General features: G+C 40.8%; 1 protein-coding gene across 1 annotated transcript in view; it reads left to right on the plus strand.

The window, feature by feature from the left end:
• Window positions 1–21,980, plus strand: part of IQSEC1 (IQ motif and Sec7 domain 1) — a 275,684-nt gene that overhangs the window by 8,169 nt on the left and 245,535 nt on the right. The gene's annotated exons all lie outside the window — the stretch shown is intronic.

Raw genomic sequence — 21,980 nt, forward strand, 5'->3', positions numbered from 1 at the left:
AATAGCTGGACGCGCCGCCCCTCTCGGAAGTGGCCGTCCCAAGCACCTGCTTGGTAAGCTGGTGCCTGGAGCCGGCCCTGTTGGGAAGGTATCTTCATTCCAACGAAATAGCAGTTTGCTAACTATGGCTTTGAAACACATTTTTAAGTGTTGTAATTTTCTTGTTTAAAATTCCATGTAAATGCCAGACCATATTATTTCAAACTGATCAGAATGATAAAAATGACACGACTCATGCAAACTGGAGCAGAAGTTCATAATTTTGATGGCTCCCGAGAAAATATAGCAATTCCAAACAGAGAAATAAAGAATCAGTCAAACAATATATTCTGTAATAGGAGATTTCAGTGCCAGTAAATATGATTTTCATTCTGTTTATATTGCCAGGTTGCACAGGAAAGCTAGTATAAAAATAGAATAATACTTGCAATTTCTCCACCTTCTGACCTACATGATCTAGGTATGGAAAAACTGTAATCTATACATTCACCGCCAATAGACTGTTAAAAGCAATTGGTAGATTATTTTAATAGCTACTCCAAATCTTTCCTTCATTGTATTCCTTTCCATCCTTCTTCTTTAGCCTGCTATATAGTTAAAGAAACTGGCCACTGTTGGTGGTGTTACTGGTAAAGAAGGGACATCGTGCAAGCTTCCTGATAAGCCGGCATCCCTTCCTCTACTTCCTCCCACCATAGAGTACAATATAGCATTACAGATGTAGGTATTCCAGATTGCTTTTGTAACTTAATAACATATGTACCTTCTGATTTGTAGCACTATTCATGATGCTGGCAACTCTGAAGACAGAGTTCTACCTAGCTTAAAAGAAAAAGGAGTACAGCCCTATCTGTAAGAAATACTTCTACACTTAAATCACCATGTAAAAAAATTATGCCTCCACTCCTATATTTTCAATTAAATACATTTGGAAGTCCTCATGGAGTCTTTCTCTTTGATCAGTTAAAACCAAGAACCTTTATCCCTACAATAGATTGGGGCAGAGTGAGGAATTCAATGAATTGTACATTTTGAAATCATTTTTCTAGTGGTAAAAATAGAAATTACCCTTCTAAAAAGTAGCTAGACACTTTGATACAAAGCTTTCCACCTCAAACAGTCTTTAATGGCATAACCATTTATGGGTTTGTGCTGTCTTTTGATTATTGCATGAAATCTACTGAAAATGAGGCCCAGAACTTAGCACCGTGTATATTCTCTCAAAGATTCTTATGAGCAGTGCAACTGGGCTACCTTCCATTGCTTACAGAGGGGCTGTACTGTTTTTAAATATTGTAGCTGAATTCTCCTAATGTTGTTCCCTTGTGATTCTGTTCCTCTCTCTCTCTCTCTCTTTTCTTTTTTGCCCACCTTAGCAGGGAAGATAATGTTCTCCACCAGTTCTGTTGTCCACCTTCTGGGTCTAGTAGTCCATCCTCAAGATAACAGAGAAGCTCTGGGTCGCTAAGTGGGCAGTCAGAGGGCCACATCTGTATATTCCATCTCCCTCCTCTTCTTTCTCTTGCTGGTGTGTATGGGACTGACATAACTTGCATGGAGACACTAAAGATTCTGGTTTACATCGAATTTAAATTTACTCAGAATGCCTGGTAACTTCCACTCTGCACTTTCTTCTCCAAGCTTTCACGGCTCACTCTTTCTGTGCCAAGTGATTAAAATGCATATGGAGTGTAAACAAAAATGTAAAATGCACAATATATTTTGAACCAAAATAAACAGTGCCATAAATCTCCAAGTGTACTGTGCATTTTGTTATCACATGCAGTCATAATGATTTCTTATAGGCAGTAGATGTGCTAACTAATGTGATTTATTTTCTTTCAAATAGATTTTTGTTCTCTCCGAACGTGTACTGCATTAAGCCTTTTGGAACAGTCTTGAATGCAGATTTCAAAATTGGGCTCTAGCTGCATAGTTCAGATCCAAATCTGAATGTGGCCAGTGTTTAGGGATGTTCGAACCTGAGACTTTGGTTCAACTGTTTTTCTACTACTGTAGATGTCGTCTGACTATTCCAGTGATTCTGCCAGATGGGTATTGTAGCTGCAGAACCATATTTGCCTAGGCTTTGAACAGCTGCCTTTCTCAATGTTTTTTAAATGTCTACCAATTGTATATTTAAATATGTTTGTGAAAGAGTCATATTCTGTATTAGGCACTGATAAACACACCCAACTGAATAGTGTATCTTTCTCTAAGCTATGTACAGTATCATGTAAAGGCCCAGATATGTCCGTGGATGGTTATGTAGCTCCCACTGCAGTGAATGTGAACTGCCCATGTTCATCCAAGAGCTCCAAATGCCTGAAACCCAACAGGTACTTGGTAGGTGAAAAAGAGGGATTGAACTAGAATATACCACCTGCAAATGACCTTTTGAGGGCTGCAGCTGTTTGGCTCTGCTGAACTTAAAGGGCCAAACCCAGAAAGATATTCTGGGAAATAAAGGTCCTATAATAGAGCAACCCCACATTTTGGGATTGAATGCATCTCAGTTTCATGTGGTTCTCAATCAGGGTTAGTAGGGAGCAGAAAATCACTGAAGAAATTGTTCTTGGGAGAGGGGTTACTTTGGTGTTGGATCTATCACACCACAAGATATAATTCTAAAGGATATGAACTACCTGGGGTTTAAATGGAGTTAGAGGAGGGATTGGGGGGCAGGATGAAAGGCTTGCAAAAGAGTTGATGTTTTCTCTTAATTATATGTAGTTGTAAGGACAGGGGATGGAAAGGATTGGGGACCAGTAGGATCAGGGCAGGAAGCAGACTAAGACAAGGCAGGGTAAGGGTCATCCTATTCTTCTCTTGTTCCACACTACACACAATTCAAGGTCCAGGAATGGCCCAAAATGTGCCTGTGCATTTGGCGGACAGAAAATAAGGAATTTGCTCATTGGAGCAGTTTTAGACTGCCTGCTGCTCAGTTTTTCTCCCAGTTACCCCATGTCATGCCACTCTTTAGATTATTCATTTACTTAACTTCATGACCATGCCCCAGATAAGTGTGTCACATACCTGGGGAAGAATTTGGCCTTAAGGAATGCAAACCCTGGTACTTTTTGTGCATTTGTAAGAGGTTCTACACTACCCTCAATTTGTGTGTGCAGATTGAGAGCACTGTATGGCTTGAGCCTACATTTGGGGATTGAATACATCTATTTCATGTGGATCCCAATCATATGGCATTACAGTGGAATTAATGGGCATTCATTCTCTATGAGGAATTTGCAGATCATGCATGCTGAAACTGTTGTTTAAAGGATTTCTCCTTTTTGATACAGACGTATCAGTGTTCTCATGTTTACCGTGTTAGGCAGAGTAGAACATTAAAATGTCTGCATGTCACTGACATTTTCTTAGCCTTTTATCTCTTCCATTAATTAGGCAGGAATTTCTCACAGACTTGTTACACTTGGCTAGAAACAGTAGGGATTTGTATTATTTTGACTTGCTTATCTCTGTCACTAGCGTAAACAATAATTACCTCTCTCCACTCAGTGTACTGATCTGAAGCACAGTAATTATTCTCTTCTACAGGCTGGGATTTGTGAGATCTTCTCATCTGTATTTTGTTTGTTTGTTTGTTTAAAGAAAAATAGAGGAAAGACTTATGTACATGAAAGTCCAAAAACATTCATTCTGGGTGTCAGTCCTTTTGCAATGAAGAGAAAGCATCATCTTGAATGTAGTTACAGTTAATACTGCCTCTCATGAGAAAAGGCAGTCCAAGGCAGATCTGTGCTATTGTCTGGTGCAAAGAGAATACGATCACTTGGTGTTGTCTGCATTTTGCCCTTTCCAGTTAGACGCAAAATTTGTGTCCTCAGAAATTGTTGGCATACAAAACTCTCAAGTCAGTAACTATGCTATCTTCAAACCATGCATTGTTCTGCACCAGAAAAGCTGACCTCCACTGATGCAGTGAAAGTCAGATATGCAGAAGTGCACATTTCCCTTTTTAAATAAATAATGGCTAGCTAAATAAAACATGCTGTATATCTCAGGCTTCAGCACTGGAACTGGGTAGAATTCTTTTCTAGTTACCTCATCCAAGTTTTAAGCAGATGACCTAACCGGTGCACATTGTCATAAAATGGAAGGGAAGGGCTGTACTGAAAACTGTCTTTCCCTTTTCTTCTGATTTCTATATACTTTCCATAGCTGGGAGTGTGGAGGATGCTTCTAGTTGTGCATGAATGAATCGTTCAACAAATGGACCATAACACATACATCTTTGATATGGAAGGCTGGGGAAAAATCATTTAGCTACTGTTCTCATGCTTTATTCACTTATTTTGTGTGAATGCATTCCAGAGTGCCCCTGCGTGAAGGGTTGAAGAAGAGCTGCCGCTTGAGTGGTTTCACATAGAAAATGTTTTATTAGGCACTTGCAAATTGGTACTGATTAAGATCTGGCTCATTTTTATTTTTCCATTTTGAATACAGGGGCTTCTTTTGTGATCATATTAAGTTTTTAGTCATGTTTCTTTTTTGGTGGTTTTGGTTACAATGAACATACATTACAGCCTTCAGTACTTTGCATGCATTGCAACCTATGTTCCAAAAGTAGATTGTATCTTAAAATAACTTTCATTATTAGGAAAATCTAAATATTATATAACTAAGTCCCTGGAAGAGTTATTAAAATGGAGAGGTTGTTTGCAGAAACAGTTCCATATAGGTGTCATTACAGATTCAGATCAACATTTTAAAATTTTCCCAAGATCTTTACTAACTCAAGGTTCACAAAAGATAAGTGGTTCAATTTCATTGTGGTGAGAAACATCCTTACATGAAACAGATACGTGGAAATGACCTGTAATTCCAATACATGCCAATTAAAATGTAAATTATTATCATTGCTATTTGTATTGAAGTAGTTCTTAGAAGCCCCAGTCAGGGATTGGGGCTCGATTGTTCTAAGCACTGTATACACACATTGCATACAGAAAGTCCCTATCCTAAAGAGCTTTCAAACTACGTAAACCCAGTTGATTAAAGTTGTGGAGTGTGTTGATGACATATGACATTGTCATTCCAGTGTAGACACAGATTAAACAGATGCACATTTGGTTCAGTTGTTCATTGTTTTGAAAATTGCTATTTAATGCTTCATGCTCATATTACATTAAAATGCTCATTTTGGTGAGTCATGCTTAACTGTTGTTTTTAATCTTTTCATTACAAATGCTTAAATTGTTTAGGAAATATAAGTTTGCAAAGTATAGAAACACTAGGGCATGAAAAATACTATGAATCACTGTAATAGAAATACAAAATGCACCTTTTATTTGCTCTTAGATGTGTAGATATTATGACTATTCTAATCAAGAATATTTTTATGAGCAACAGAGACAGATTTTACATGACACTAAGATTCCTGCAAATGGTTGCTAGAGGGAGCTCTGGGGCAGTGCATTTCAAAGCTTTCACAGTATTTGCTCATCATGCTTTACTGTCTTTTGAGAGCATGAATCACAGATAAAAAGGAATTAATGTATGTTAACCTGCACCTTTATGCACTTATTACTTGCTATTTATGTGGAGACAGAGAAGAAGTGACATATAAACTGACAAAATGTGCATGTGTTTTCCACTGTGCTCCATAAACTTTTCTTTGCTGAACGCTAACACTCTGTGTTCGTTTATTAATATTATTGACTGTATGCATTTTGCAGTCTTGACAGTTTTCATTGTTAGCCAGCTATATATGGCTCTTTCCCTTATTAAGTTAACATAGAATTTATCCTTAGGAAAGTGCCTTTGACTCATGAAGTTGATAACAGTACAATATACTTATATGGAATCTTCTTTGAAAACTGTACTGGGCATATCCTTCTGGGGTAGAAACAGCAACAAGATATGAAACAAATATTTTGGACCCCCAGCATAACTCCATTTACTCCAATGGAGCTATTTCTCATGCACATAGTCATAAATCAAAGGAGAATCAGGCCCTCATTTACAAGTGATTTGTCCCTGTTAACTTTGTTTCCCTTACAAGCAGCTTTAAGAATGTCTGGCAGATCCAGTCGATCTGTGGATACTCCAAAATTTGCAAAATGGGCATTGCCACCAGTACAGCAAGTACTGTTGTTTGGGTGGGGAAATCTGTAAGCAGACACAGCTGCAAAGAAAGTCTGAATCATCTAACACAAAAACAACCCTGTTTAGCTGAGTCATATTAGAAGTTTGTTTTTTCTGGTCGCTGACAAAGATACAGACTCAACCTCTGCTCTGAAATGAAGTTCCTACCTCCGTTGATGTACAGGTTGATCTTAAAGTTCCAGACTAATTTTAATCAGCTGTCCTGGGGGAAGGGGAAGTATCCTTAGCAGATATCAGAGGGAGGCAGCATGCTGTGATGAGTACAGCAACTGAGAAGCAGGAGACCTATGATCAAATTTATGAGGGACATAAGTAAGCGCAACTTTTAGTGAAGTCAATGGGAGTTGTGGCTGTTTATGCCTGGGCTAAATTTATCCTCCCCATTCCACCACTGGGTAACTTTGGATGAATCACTTAATCATCCTGCTCTTCAGTTTCCTCATGTGTAACATAGGGAATGATAATATTTACCAATCCTTGAAATAGCTTTGAGATTCTTAAATGAAAATCTCTGTAGGAGATTACTCTATAGGTTATTGCCCTAGGCAGTGGGGAAGGATAACGACTGAAGGAAAATGGGGCATCTATTCATTTGTTTTCCTCCATCTTGTATGGTAAAGGCTCATGACAAAATGTGTGGTGGCTATTCATTAAGGGATGTCTCTGTTAAAAACCACATGGTAAAAGGGATCCTACTGAAGAAAAGCATTAATGATCACAGGAAACTTCTGGGAGTCTGATCCAACTCCCATTGAAGTCAATCTCTGCCTTTGGTACTTATATCAACTGCCAATGGAGTTTAGGCACCTAAATCCCTTTTGAACATAAGGTTTAGGCTCCTAAATCAGTTGGGTGTTGTGACGCTGAGTGCAACAACGCCTAAATACGGTTAAAAATCCGGGCCTAAATGGTCACATAGGAAGTCTGTGGCAAAGCAGGGAATTCAATCTAGGTCTCCCAAATCCCAGGGTAGCACCCTAACCACTGGTCCATCCTTCCTCTCCAGGAAGTCCAATGAGAATCTTCCATAGATTTAAATGGGTGTTGGAGTAGGCTCCTAAATGAAGACACGTGGCACATTTCAAAAAGGGACACTGTCCCCTTGTATGTCAGCCCTATTGCTGATCCTTTTATTGATATATCATGTACATTTTCTTTGAAAATCCCAAATGAATCTGCAACACCAACAGATGCCATGGTGGGGACAGAGATTAAAAAAAGAAAAGACAAAGTTATAAAATCTGACAGCTGAGTGGAGTAGGAGAGAATAAGACGTAAAATAATGGAGCATGTATTTGATTTTATGAGCTCAACCTAAAGTAAATTGGAGTTTCTGTACACACAATCATTTGTGTTCACAAAAGGCAGAGACTGAATGTGCAAATGGTATTTACAAGGACAGGTTGGGTAGTTAGAAGTCCAAATGCCCAACATGCATGTGCAAATGCCACTTGCTTAGATAGATTCTGATTCTGTTATTGCAGGTGAAAACAATCTATGCACAAAAAGAAAGGTTTTACGAGGCCTTTTAGGGAAGACGTGGCTGTATTTTAATTCGATTTTTTTCTAATTTCTAATGTTTGTGTACTGTATTTTGGGTGATTTCCAATTATGTATTTTGTGGTCTTAAACATTTTTTAGCTGATGCACCTATACAATAAAGCAGATAAAATCAACCACATCTATGACCCTTGAGTGTAGAGCCCAGTTTTCTCAAACAAATTCGCTCTCCTCCTTCCCCTTTCTGTCCCACACTCCTGGGGCCATTTCCAAGCAGTCACTCAGACCCCTTCCCTTGAGCAGCTGTAGACCTGAAAACTGAGCTTATTCGCTGTCACCTTGGATGAAAAAGTGTCCCAGGAAAAAGTGTGACACAGATACAGTAACTGACCCTTCATCATAAGATCATAGTAGGTGCTGCTGTAACAGAAAATTATGCTTGCACCAGAAAGGTCACTTTAAAATAATTTCATCCATTTAAATCCCACAATGTCTGTGTTAAGCAGGTAACGTATTTGTAACATTGGAGAGAGAATGGGTGACTAGCACATTGTGTATTCTCTTGGATGCAGCAGATGTTTCTGACAAATAGTTTGCTTGCTTGCTGGCCACGCAGTGACTGATTAAAGCAATTTCCCTCTGCTTTGTTCTTTGTTAATCTGTGAGATGTCAGCTGAGGCCTGTCGATATCATCTGGCCATGAAATTGACAAGATCGCTACTGTGGTAAACAAAGCTTCTCCTCAAATGAGTTTGGCTTTTCCAAAGTCCACATATACACAATCTTCTATTTTAATCATATCTTTCACAAAAAATATTTTTAAAATCCTTTTAACAAGTCATTGGATATCAATGAAACAGTATTTAATTTATTGTTGCAAATAAATTGCTGTGTTCCAGATTAAAAGTGAACAGCAGAGTGTATAGCTGTAGTGGCCTTTTTCTTTTCTGTAAACTGGTGAGTTAAATTGTATCAGTTTAATGCTTCAAGGCATAAAAGCAGCCTATTTTAAAAATAATAAAGTATCACAGACTGTGCATTATTCAAATCATTTAACATTTTCATCAGAGGCTCAGGGATGAACAAAGAACAACAAAGAAAGCAGAGGTTTAGTTACACAAGTGAAACAGTAGGAACCTGTCACTGTACTTCAAACCAGTCTACCTGCTCCCATGCTTTAGTTTCACGTTTCATTAGTCGCTTGTCTTTCACAACCAGTAAATGTATTCTGTCTTCTAAAAGTCTTACATTAATTTTGCCATTGAGAACCTTGGCTGGGCTGTTATGGTGGCAAAACAAATGCTTTTATTGTAAATAGAGTCTCCGTGTAAACAAGGTGCCTCCTACCACACTCTTGGGTTGGAAAACATCTTGTTCTATACAAACAATTCAGACTTGTTGGGGCTAGAAGCAAAGATGAAAGTTGTGGCTGCTCCAGCCAAATGCTGTATTGTGAGGTTTGACTGATTATCTATCTCATCATTGTTATGGCACTTAACTTTCTAATGCCAAAGAATTAAAGCCTGAGTAACAAATGTGAAATTAAAGAGAGTGGTAGCCATGCTGAAACCTGTCTGGGATGGGAGGTTTGAAAAATATGGAACAATTCTTTTTTCTAGACAATTTCACTGCTTCACTATAATTATCTGTTTTCCCTGTTTTGAGCTAAAAATAGCAGGAAGAAAATATACTCCTGATGCAAACGTGCTCCAAACTCTGTGTGTGGTCTATAGCAGGTAGCAGGCAGGGAGCCTTTGGTCATCTCTGGTGCACAATGTGGTGGTTACAGTCTATAAGTATCTACATGGGGAACAAATATTTAATAATTTAATAATGGGCTCTTCAATCTAGCAGAGAAAGGTATAACACAATACAATGGCTGGAAGTTGAAGCTAGACAAATTCAGACTGGAAATAAGGCATAAACTTTTGACAGTGAGGGTAATTAACCATTGGAACAATTTACTCAGGGTTGTGGTGGAGTCTCCATCACTGACAATTTTTAAATCAAGATTGGATGTTTTTCAAAAAGATCTGCTCTAGGAATTATTTTGGAGAAGATCAATGGCCTGTGTTATACAGGAGGTCATAATAGATGATAAAAATGGTCCATTCTGGCCTTGGAATCTATTAATCTGTATGAATCTATTTTGCAGCAGACATGCTGATGTAGAACCAGTTGTATTTGTTTTCAGGTTCTATAAAAGTTTACTGGTTGCATGTTGTTTGATTTACAAGTTGTTAATCCTCTTCTTCCAGCAAACAAAGCTGCTTTCAAAATTCTAACCCCATTGGCAGTCCAGAGGGTTTGTAGTGAAATATAGGCGGGAAGCTATTAAAATGTTTACAGTATGTGTGCTCTTCACAAGTTTCTGTGTCCATTATTTAAGGGAAGTTTCATCTTATGACTGACTGATAAAGCACATTAATGTAATAAGAAACGGCACATTAATCATAATATTCAAGTATTGTGTATGTAGTTCTTTAAACCCACTTAGCAGTTTATATACAGTAAGTGTCTTCCTGGGAAATAAAGGACCTGTTCGCATTGATCCATGGTAAACATTCTTAGTAGCCTGACTTCATCTCAAATATTAATCGAATTAGACTGATTTTGTTATTTGTTGGCATGCAAATAAACAGTTGACAGTGTTTGACTGTAACCACTGAATCTATAGGAACTGATTGAAAACTATGTGAATTTGTGACTTGGGTTACTGCTGCTCCGGCAGATCCAAAACAGTATTGTGATGGCCTGTGAAAAATTAGATTATATGGCCCAGACTGTGGCTCCATGCTGTCTGTTTGAATGTCTGCATAGGGGCCTAAGGGGAATAAAATCCCCTCTATGCCCCTGCACAGTCTCTAAAGAGCTTAGGTCCAGTCATGTGGAAATGAACAGGTGCAACATGCTAACAGCTCTCTACACGGTGCCTTAAGGAGGAGAGCAGGTAGTGGATGGAGAAAGGTGGGAAATAGGCAGAACCTTGGTTTCATGCACCCAAAGTGCTGACCACCAGAGTTCATCTGGGAGGTTGAAATGTATCTGCTACAGGTATAGTTCAGTAGCAGATTACTACCTGCTGGAATGGGGTGGGAGCAGGGAAGGTACTTTTCTGTGGTACCGCTATGATAGTGCAGCTGTGCACCACCCAACAGCAGGGTTAATTCTAGCCATAAATGTATTTGGTATTTAAGCTGACTTGTTCTTTCTGCTGTCAGTAGCTATAGTGTTTGTGACGGTAGATCTGCGGGAGATACTCCTGTAGAAATCTCCACACTCTAATGACATTTTTAAAGGATTCAGTCAGAAGGAAATTGTGCCATGCTCTCAGGAGATAATGTAATGGAGCTCTGGGAGACAGCCTGAGATGCTGTCTCAGACTTCTCTTCCTCCTTTTATCTCCATTTCATTGTTAGTCACATTTGTGCTATATTGTGTGTTTGTGGAGCTGCATGTAAGAGTAATGGCAGTGCAGTTGTAGCTGGGAATACACTGCTAGAAAGTATTAACAAACTTTTGTTTGAATAAAACCACAAATCCACTTCAGCTTTACTCATTTCTCCTTTATATTCATTTTCTATGATCATTCATATAATAAGTGACTTTGTGTGTGCGCACATGCGTGTGAGAATATTTGTAAAAAGCAGAAGTTTGTGTGAGGGTTTGTACTGAAAGTGGTTATGCAGCCATTCTGAAATCTCTCTGGTTGTCCTCTACTGTTTAGCGAAAGTAATATCATGTGACTTAGGTGATCAGTCACATGCCAAGAATAGTGCCTAGTCAAAGACGACCTCCTCTCAAACTATATTCTTCACACAAAAACCCCATAAGCATAAAGTGTTCAAGTGCTTTCAAATAATGGTCATTACACAAAGTAAAAACTATTTCCCCATGCTAATTTTTTCCCCTACCGTTACTCACACCTTCTTGTCAACCGTTTGAAATGGATCATCCTGATTATCACTACAAATGTTTTTTTCTCCTGCTGATAATAGCCCACCTTAATTGATTAGTCTCGTTAGAGTTGGTATGGCAATACCCATTTTTTCATGTTCTCTGTGTATATATATCTTCATACTGTATTTTCCACTGCATGCATCCGATGAAGTGGGTTTTAGCCCATGAAAGCTTATGCCCAAATAAATGTGTTAGTCTCTAAGGTGCCACAAGTACTCCTCGTTCTTTCTGATAAACATCAAAGTCTGTTCACAGATGGTTTATAAACAGAAAAAGGGTTAAAATGCTCCAATCCAATATTTCTGTAAATAGTTTATCCTGTTCTGACTGTAATAAACATCCGTATGTATTAGTTATGGAAAAGACACCATCTTAAACTTGGTACATATATAGTGGGAGAGTCGGCCATGAATTCCTGAGCTTATGCTCTTATGATATCCCAGTAACATATTTCTTTATTCATCTAAAGTTGTGTGTTTTAGCACATTTCTGTGGGTACAGCAGTAATGCTTTATATATAATTATTAAAGCCTAACCAAACTATGGTTAAAAATACAGGCTTTGACTAAATTAGACATTTTTTTGCATTCCGATAAACATCTGTGAATACCCTTTTCTTAGCTAATGCAGCCATACCATTATATATTCAGATAATTGTAAAATTTAGTGGAATTAAATCCAAAGTGAAGATCTGCCCCCTTGCCTTGTTCTAGTATATATCTAACGCACCACAACATTGAGAAATATCTAGCCATATTGTTAAACAAGGCATTTTCAAACATTTCAATTCTCAGATTACATTACCATCCTGGACACTTGCCTCATGAAAGATTAAACACAGTAGTTCTGGAAACTTTTAATGTCTGTAAATTAAATTATATACAATTGGATGCCATACATCAGCAGTGCATTCTCTCTTCCTTTTTTGGAAACATAAATAAATTCCCATGGTATGTTATGTGGGTAAGTTTTGTTTTATGGTTCCTAAATAAAGAAATCGGCAAAGAAATCAGGAGAGCTTGGACTGGCAATAAGAGCTGGCAACAAGCCGTGGATCTGTATGTAGTTATTCTGGGGTAATAAAAATGCTTTTCAAGTAATGAGGTTTGCTAAACACTGTATTTTAACATGAACGGGCTAGTTCTTATGGTGAACTGCCATCTTGAATGGCATTGATCTGGATAGTCAATAAGGACCAGATTTTCAGAAGATTTTGCATCAGTTGTTGGGTGTCCACTTTAAGACACTTTGGGCATGTCTACACAGCTAAAGTTGTGCCCGGGCTAGCCTACTCAATCTAGCTTGAATCCAGCTAGTGCAGGTAACAATAACAATGAAGACATCACAGTGCAGGCTTCAGTGCAGGTAGTACAAGCCCAGCACAGACCTGGGTACGTTCTTAGCTCTCTAGCCTGCTTTGAACTCTGCACTGTGCAATACCTGGATTCCAACTAGCTCAGCTAAGCTCACCCCTGCACAGCTTTTGCTGTGTAGACAATCCCTTTATGCCTGATTTTCAGAGGCACAGAGGACTTGCAGCATCTTTGGGTATCTCCGCATTGCAGCTAGGAATGTGCTTCTGCGCATAGCTAATAGACACATGCTAGCTGTGCTCAAGCTAGGGCACTAAAAATAGCAGTGTAGCCAGGAATAGCAAGGGTGGTGGCGCAGGGTAGCTGCCTGAATACATACCACGAGGGTTCAGGTAGGTCAAGCAGAACTGGTGCTTGTCTGTTGACCCAAGCTGGGAAGTAAGTTCCCAACAGCAGTGTAGATGTACCCTTAGTGAATCTGATGCTAGAGGTCTCAAGTTGGACACCCAAATACTGAGGCACAAAATTGGTGAACTCTTTTGAAAATGTGGCTGCCAGCCCTTCTGTGGGTGAAAAATCTTGGTTGGCAGAGTTATTGACACTTCAGGATGTGATTAAAAAAAAAAAAAACCTACTGAAGAACAGGCCATCTTATTTCCTCTAAGGCTTCTAGTGAAATCCTTTCTTGCAGGAGATTTTACCACAAAGTTCAAACTAGAGCTTTTCTTAATGAGCTTATTTTCCTTATTGCCCCAACATTAATTGCTCACAGCTTTCTTTATAATTAATCAAATTCTGGTACCCTTATGTAATTTTGCCCGTTCTGTGTAGAAAATGTACAGGCTCACTGGTCGGCAGTCCTCAATATGGTAAAGCCACCTCTATGCTCTTTACTGGATGTCTGAACACAACAGTAGTTCCCAATCTAAATATTGTGTGATTACTTTATGGTCTTGCTAGAATAACTTGGCTTCTCACCTTATTGCTTAGAATATAAATCTGAAATCTAATCAGAGTACCATGATTGTAACTCTGTCTGGAAGGCATGACAGAAGGATGAATGGTTCAGTGCACTCGTATAACCACATTGCAGCCTTTCCAGTACTCTTGAGCTGATGGAATCCTAGAGCCTTGTGACATGTAGCGCTCATCCCTAAAGCGGAGGAACAGAAAGGAAAGGAAACAGTTAGTTTGCACGCAGCCCAGCATAAATTACATACATTTCTGGCATGTCAGATAGAAAGTACATTCAAAGACTTCCTAGACCTTTGTTTTTCTTTGATTTGTTCTTTCCTCTGAGGTGAAACCCCTTCAGGGCTCTTAGTCATTTGTTACATGGTAGACAGAGAGCCAGAAAAATATTCTAATAAATCAGCATTTCCCCCCACAATCAGCTAGCTGGGATAGGCTCATATAATCTGCTCTTTGAATCATTAGCAAGTTTGACAAGCATGCCAAGTTCTAAGGGTTGCAAAGCTTGATGTGATTTACCACTGGCAACACAGTCTTTTGAGAGTCTCCCCCTCTTGTACATGCACATGCCTGGCAGAACTCTGTGAAATCTTCAGGTCTCTGCTAGGTCAAGTTCAGGAAAGTTTCCCTATTGTCAACAGCAATTAAGCACGTGCTTATGTGCTTTCCTGGACTGCGGCCTGAGTCACTGAAGTATGTAGTGTAGATTAGAAAAGAGAAAAATAGAGAGACCATTTTTAAGGGAAGCATTTAAAGTTCAATAATATCTTCATCTTATAGGCATTTGAGTCTAATTAGTAGATAGCATTAGTGTGACAGAAAAGCAGTTTAGAAGTATATGGACTACATCCTCAGCTGTAAACTTATGTAGTTCTGTTGACTTCAATACAACTGATGCCAGTTTACACTAGCTATGAATCTAGCCCATATTTTAAAAAAATCTTGCCCAGTTCTCTCCTATTTACACCTGTGCAACCCCAATGAAATCAATGCAGTCCAGTTTTCTAATTGCTTTGGTTATAATGATCTCGTCCTGGTGATGGATGAAGATTACACATCCATGCTTATTTTTTTAGATCTGTCATCTGCCTTCGATACCGCTGTTAATGAGATTGTGATGACATGTCTGTAACCTCTACACAGGTAGATGGGGTAGAAGAGTTCTGTTCCTTTGTTTCTGGGAGATCTTTGAAGGAGCATCCGCCTTGGAATTAGATCACATGCATTGCTGCAAGGGGAATAGACTTTAGGAACTTTAAGAAACGTACAGTTACTGATACTTCTTATATTAGTGCAGGATACAGCTGCTCATTGGTTAAATGGAGCTTCATCCAGACCAGATATTACACCAGTGCTCACACCCACATCTGCATGGGCTTCCCATTAGTTTATGGGTTTGATTTTAACTTAGCGTACACGAAATAGGGGGAGGAGTTAATAGTTTGAACCAAACTCTGTGCTTGTTTGAGACTGTCAACTCCATATTCTTTTTTTAAATGACTAATCAGGCAGACTGCCTCTATCCTCATAGGGCACTACTGCAGTTGCAGTCAGAGGAAGTACCCTAGTTAACAGCTCTCTGGTTTCAAATTGGAATTGGCTGGTGGCAGGGCATATTTTGGGAGAGGACCTTGACTCTGAATCTTGTCCCCCAGGAGGTTTGGCAGATATGCAGGGAAAACCACGGCCCACTTCATTAGTTAAGGGGATGGGTTGAAGGGATTTGGGTGGTAGAATGTGGGAGGTTATATTTTGGGAGCTGGGGGTTAGCTATACAGCAAAGGTATTACCTGTTTTGATTTCTATCCTTGGTTTTGTATGCTAAATAATTGCACAAGTGCCTTCAGGACAGAGATTCCTTTAAACAATTGAGGAAATAAATATGAATGTACAGAGACAGAACATAGCCCATTATGTCTTGTGGAAAAGCAAAGTTTTAAAAACAGACACGACACTGTTTTAGAACTAGGGATTTTACATGTTGTGTTTTTCTCCGTGGTTAGGAATGGATTGGAAAACACATGGGTATTTCTCATTCCGTGGGTGAGAAATGAGACATCCTGGAATGCCATTAATGCTAATGGAAGTTACTCACAGAAAGTTCATATGTTTTTGCATGTACTAAGGCATAATGAGCCAAAATGGTCCCTACTGTGTCTCCACTGAAGTTGCCTGGAGTTATAAAAGGCAGGAATTTGGCTATTATGTTCGTATATTGGAGCCCTGTATTGTAGTAATTATTTTCCTTACAAAATGTTATTATGGCTCCAACTCTGTGACTCTCAATAGTGCTAGAAAGCATTACTCATACGAGCATTCCCACTGACTTCATCAGGACTATTTGTAAGAGTGCAGGCTAGTGACATGAATTAGGCAAAATACCTGGAGATTTATTAAAAATGAAAACCAAAATATGGAAGGATGATTTTGTGCCCAAACCACAATATTGGGAGTCAGGAGACCTGGGTTCTGTTCCCAGCTCTACTACACCACTTCTTTGTGGCATCAAGTAAGTGTGTGTGTGTGAGAGAGAGAGAGCGAGCATGATCTTTCTGCCATTGAAAATTTTGCCATTGAGTTAGAGAATTAAGCCTTCTGATCCCCACCTGTACAATGGCTCATTTTGAGGCTGAATCCTTTAATGTGGGCAAATTTTTAGAGATCCTCATCAGCAAGGTGCTACTGAAATGAAAACTGTTATCAGTAGTTGTGAGTTGCACATTGCAGTGCAGTGAAATAATCTGGGACTTTCAATCTTTTTAATAATTCACTCAGTGGAATATCACAGCATCAAAGCTCACTGTGAGTTCCATTTCTTCTACAGTACATTATATGCTGACTATTTAATAGAAATTCCTATCTGCGTTGAAGAGATTGTGCGACAACAGTTATTCATTGAGCAATATCCTGTACAATGTTCTAAACATTTAATATCTTAGGCCACTGTTCCTTTCCTCTGCATTAAACTGATTGTATACTATACTGCTCCCAGATTTAAGGAGTATTGCATATCAAAAATTGTATAGAGGGTGTCAGCTATTTTCCCCAAGCTATTACCATTTTGGAGATAGCATAACTTTGTATCTTATTTATTGTTTCAAATATGTTTCACTTGCTAGACAAGAAGTGATATCTTTAAAGATCTTTATTTTTAAGCAGGATCAAGATGTCAGTTTGTTGCAGCTAAAATGAATTAATCTTGATCCCTATTATGATTTTTAGCTGCTAGTTAAAGAACATTGGTTTTCTTTTGGCATTTAAAATCTTTCTATCCCTCCATAGAGTGTCTGACCATGATATGTAGCTTAATCAAAGGATTATGTACTTGTACCAACATCAAGGTGTGTAGTGCTGTAGACATTCACTTAAAGCAGTCAAAGTCCTGCAGCCATCTGTTCTGAAAGAAAGGGAGTGTTTTCCTATAGGAATTCGATGTCACTCAATGGAGTTGATGCTGTAAGACAGGAAATCACCTGTAGGACTGTGTATTGCAACTCAGTGTGGCTCTCTCTCCATCCCAATGCATGGATTCTCATTGAGTGGCTAATGTGAGTAAGACAAAATTGTGGAAACCCAGTGAGAAGCCCAAGCATCCCCTCACACCCACCGTAGATCACCAAAGAAATACTCTTCCTGGTACATCACATAATATAAGAAGTTTGTAACACAGCACAGGGTTAGTACTTAGCTATTAGATTTGCCCTTGCCATTATCTTATGCTGATCAGTCCCTACAAATCTCTCCCCTCTTGACATTATAGACTACAGTGAAAGCTTAAAGGAAAACTGTCATGTAATAGGACACGTTAAAATCATTATATCTAATCACAAAGAAGCTTGAATTACACAAATGTCTCCTAAATAGAATAAAAAGGAAGTGTTATCTGAACAATTTGATGATACAGCTTTGTGATTTCCAGTGCTTTCTAAGGGAGGAAGCTAGTTTTTTCTCGACCCTGCTTTGTGTGATCAAACAGGATCATGTTGAAAAGGAATCTTTAAGAAGGCAGTCCCCACTGAGGGAGAGACAAGCTTATTTAAGGGAGACGTTCATCTAGGTGCCGAAGACCTGCACAAAATCATAAACACTCTGCAGTGGTTGGCATGGGTACTGGTGGAATGGCTGTGAAGTTGTGGTCCAACCTCCAGTCCAGCCCATACTGGAACATCCCCTATTCTGTGAGGGAAGGGGGGCCAGGGGCAGGTAGCACATGACTGGAAGATTCCCATCTGTTAGCGGAATCCAAAGTTATTGCCTTAAGGCATCTTTAAGTCCCCATGACACTTCCAGAATATTGCAGAGGGGACCTATGAGGGGTTGAGGTTCCAGCCAAATATATATATATATATATATATATATATAGAAAAGCTGTGGATCATGTACTAAATTGCCTATCTCACTTGCTTCAGCAGCATTTTGATAGGGCAAGACAAGTCAGAAGTCTGCGTAGTGGGGTCTGTGGCAGCTGATTCTCTATCTCATCCCTTCCTGCAGTGCTTGCTGTTCATCCACACCACACATGCCCTGTCTGCCATCCCTGTCTCAGGCAGGCGTGTGAGGGGGACAATGGTGGGATCAGGCTTTGTTCCTTCCCCCTATGGTCCTATTGGTCATTTCAGGGGATGCAGGGAGCTGATTGGCTCCTTGGCATTGTGTAGGAAGTCTCCCAGGTGTAGGAAGCATAAATTGGCACCCAGACTTCCTGCCCCTCTTCCATCCCATAGACAGATGTGCTGGATCTCTTGGATCATCTGTCTGGTCAATTGCCTTTCTTGAGGTCTGGAAGGGCTTTTCTCACACACCAAAACTGGCAAACAGCTTTGTGGGGTTTTTTACTCGGCATCCAGGATGTCTGGCCTGGCTGGGGGATATAGGCTGTTGTCACAACCTGTAGTGGGTTTCCAGAGCAGATTGCAGGTTCATATGCATCAGTTGTGGGCCTGAACCTCAGCCTGGGGAGTTATTCAGGCATTGGTCCTGGCCACTGGTTTGGCATAAAGGGAGTGACAGCCTCTGTCTTATGCAGCTTGGGCTCCCCCATCTTAACACCATACCTCATACGAGTCTGAGACACGTGTCCTGAGCCCATTTCCTTAGCTGGTGGGTAAGAGGAAATGACCTTCTCCTCCCACTTGCTTCTATCAGTGGCTATTGTGGTCATGCTGAAATCCACAGTTAAGCTCTTCTGCCGTCTGTGGTTTGGAGTGCCATTACCCCAAACTAATTTGTTAATGAACACTTTCGTAAGGTTGCAGCCTCTGCGTTTAACCCATATTGCTGTGTCTGTGACTTATTGTGTTCATCTCCAGATCAACAGTGGTGTTCGGTGAGTCCCTTTCATACTACTACAGATAAAGAAAGCAAGATTTATACTGTAAACTCTCGAGGGACGGCACTGTCTCTTCTGTGTTTATACAGGACAGAGCACAAATAGGGATCCATTTTTATCTGGTCTCATTGTTTGATTTAAAAATAACTTTTTTTGTAATGTTGCTAGAATACAAGACTTATGGGTGAGACTGTATTTATAGTCTGAAAACACACAAACAATGGTCTAAGTCAGTGGTTCTCAATCTGTGGGTTGGGACTCCAAAGTGGGTCGTGACCCCATTTTAGTGGGGTGGCCAGGGCGGCGTTAAACTTGCTTCAGCCCTGGGCAGCAGGGCTCAGGCTTTGGCTTCAGCCCTGGGGATCAGGTTACAGTCTGCCTAGGGCTGATGCCCTCAAGCTTCACCCCCACACACACCCCTCCCTGGGTGGCAGGGCTCAGGCTTCGATCCCCCTTCCCGGGGTCATGAAGTAATTTTTTTTGTCAGAAGAGGATCGCGGTGCAATGAAGTTTGAGAACCTCTGGTCTAAGTATATCATTTAGATTTTGATAAAACATTTGGGAATAGATATTGGACACCATATTTATTGGGGTTTAGAAACTCTAATAGATACATGCCCAGACAGGTTTATCATACAACAGTTACATTTAAATACGTAATTGAAGAATGTGGGGGTTGGTAGTAGGTGTTGGTGTCTGTTGCCACACGCAACACTAGAAGAAGCTATTTGTGTCCCCACTGAATCTTTGGAACTATATGGCGTAGTAGATAAAGAGGGTGACTGACTGTCTTGTTTAAATGTTAAAAGACAAATTGACTGATGCTATTACATCTAATTTGATAGCTGTCAGGAATATTATTTCCTCCTATGTAGTACTTTGCAGTGAGGCCTAATATCCCCTTTTTCTTTCTGCTGGTGAATGGAGAAAGACAATGAGCTCATAGCAAAGTTATAGTTAAGGCTTAGCTGAATTCAGGTTTTCATAAGACTTTTGGACTCAGAATAGACTGTGTAACCACTTGCTGCACCTGTTCTTCAAGCTCCATGTGAACACATTAGATCAGAAAAAATCTAATTGGACACAGGCCTTTGTGCCAGCCTTGATGTTACAGTGCATACATGATCCACTTTGCAAAAGACCTGCATAAACAGGCATGTGTTCCAGACTAGTTGACAGTGACTAACCACTAAAGCCAGTGCAGACTTCCTCTGCTTCCTACCCAAAAGGCCCTTGCAAACTGTATAGAAACTGAAGATGGAAAAAGACCCTTGGGGTATCTAGTCCATTTCCCTGCCACTGCAAGGTGATCCTGCAATACATATTCTACTGTCCAGTGCTGTTTTACCATCTCATATACTGGTGCTTTCACCCCTTCCCTTGGGAGATTATTCAATAGCTTAGTAATAGCTCTGACTGTTTTCAAGTTTATTTCTTGTGTAGGTACTAAGTGGAAATTCTCTAGCATTCTTTGGACTAGCCTTCCCCCTATTGTAGTATCTTTTATCCTGATTCCTTGGGGACCGTTAGGGTTGCCAGGTGTCTGGTTTTTGACTGGAACCCCTGATCGAAAAGGGACCTGGCAGCTCCGGTCAGCACCACTGACTGGGCCGCTAAAAGTCTAATTGGCAGGGCTGGCACGTTCCGTACCCAGCTCCATGCAGCTCTTGGAAGCAGCAACATGTCCCTCCCACTCCTAGGCACAGGTGCAACCAAGGAGGCTCCACGTGCTGTCCCCGCCCACCCTGAGTGCCAGTTCCGCAGCTCCCATTGGCCAGGAACTGTGGCCAATGGGAACTGCTGGAGCAGTGCCTGCGGCTGGGGGCAGCATGCAGAGCCATCTGGCCGCCCCTGCTCCTAGGAGGGAAAGGAACATGTTGCTGCTTCCAAGAGCCGCCTGGAGGCAGCATGCGGAGCCATCTGGCCGCCCCTGCTCCTAGGAGGTATGCGCTGCCTGAGCCCGCACCCCCTCCCATGCCCCAACATCCTGCCCCAGCCCTGAGCCCCCTCCTGCAACCTGAACCCCTCATTTTGGGCCCCATTCTGGAGCCCTCACCCCCAGACCAGATCCCGTACCCCCTCCTACACCCCAACCCCTGGCCTAGCCCAGAGCCACCTCCCACACTCCAAACCCCTCGGCCCCACCCCCTAGCCCAGAGCCCCCTCCTGCACCCCAAACTCCTCATCCCCACCCCACCCCAGAGCCCTCACCTCCAGCTGGGGCCCGCACCCCAACCCCCTGCCCCAGCCTGGTGAAAATGAGCGAATGATCGAGGGTGGGAGAGAGAGAGCGACAGAGGGGGTGGGGGGTGGATGGAGGGGGCGGGGCCTCTGAGAAGGGGCGGGGCAGGGACGTGGACTCAGGGCAGGGTGCATGGCAAGGGTGTTCGGTTTTCTGTAAATAGAAAGTTGGCAACCCTAGGGACAGTACATGGTTGTGTTTTCTTTATCTGTGCTACGTATGTATTGGGCCAATTCTTTTTGCTGGTTCCTCTTCAGTGCTTGCTTCTGGCCCACTGGACTGGCTAATGTCTTTTGTCCTGTTATCCTTCTATTTCTGCTTCTTGTCAAGAGCAGAATAACCACTGGAGTGGTTGAGAGACTCCCCTGAGACTTGCTCTCTCTTCTTATTGTTCCTCATAGTTGCCACAATGTACAATTTTCTTTTTGCTCTTTGATATCCCAACTGAGGACTCTGTCTGAGGTTTTCTTCTCTTTGTGCTGTCTTCCTTTTGGTTTCCTTGTTTATTCAGATGCCTGAAACTGCTGTTCAA

The sequence above is a fragment of the Terrapene carolina genome, unplaced genomic scaffold (assembly GCF_002925995.2).
Source record: "Terrapene carolina triunguis isolate 2854851 unplaced genomic scaffold, T_m_triunguis-2.0 Scaffold232, whole genome shotgun sequence".
In the NCBI taxonomy this organism is placed as follows: Eukaryota; Metazoa; Chordata; order Testudines; family Emydidae; genus Terrapene; species Terrapene triunguis.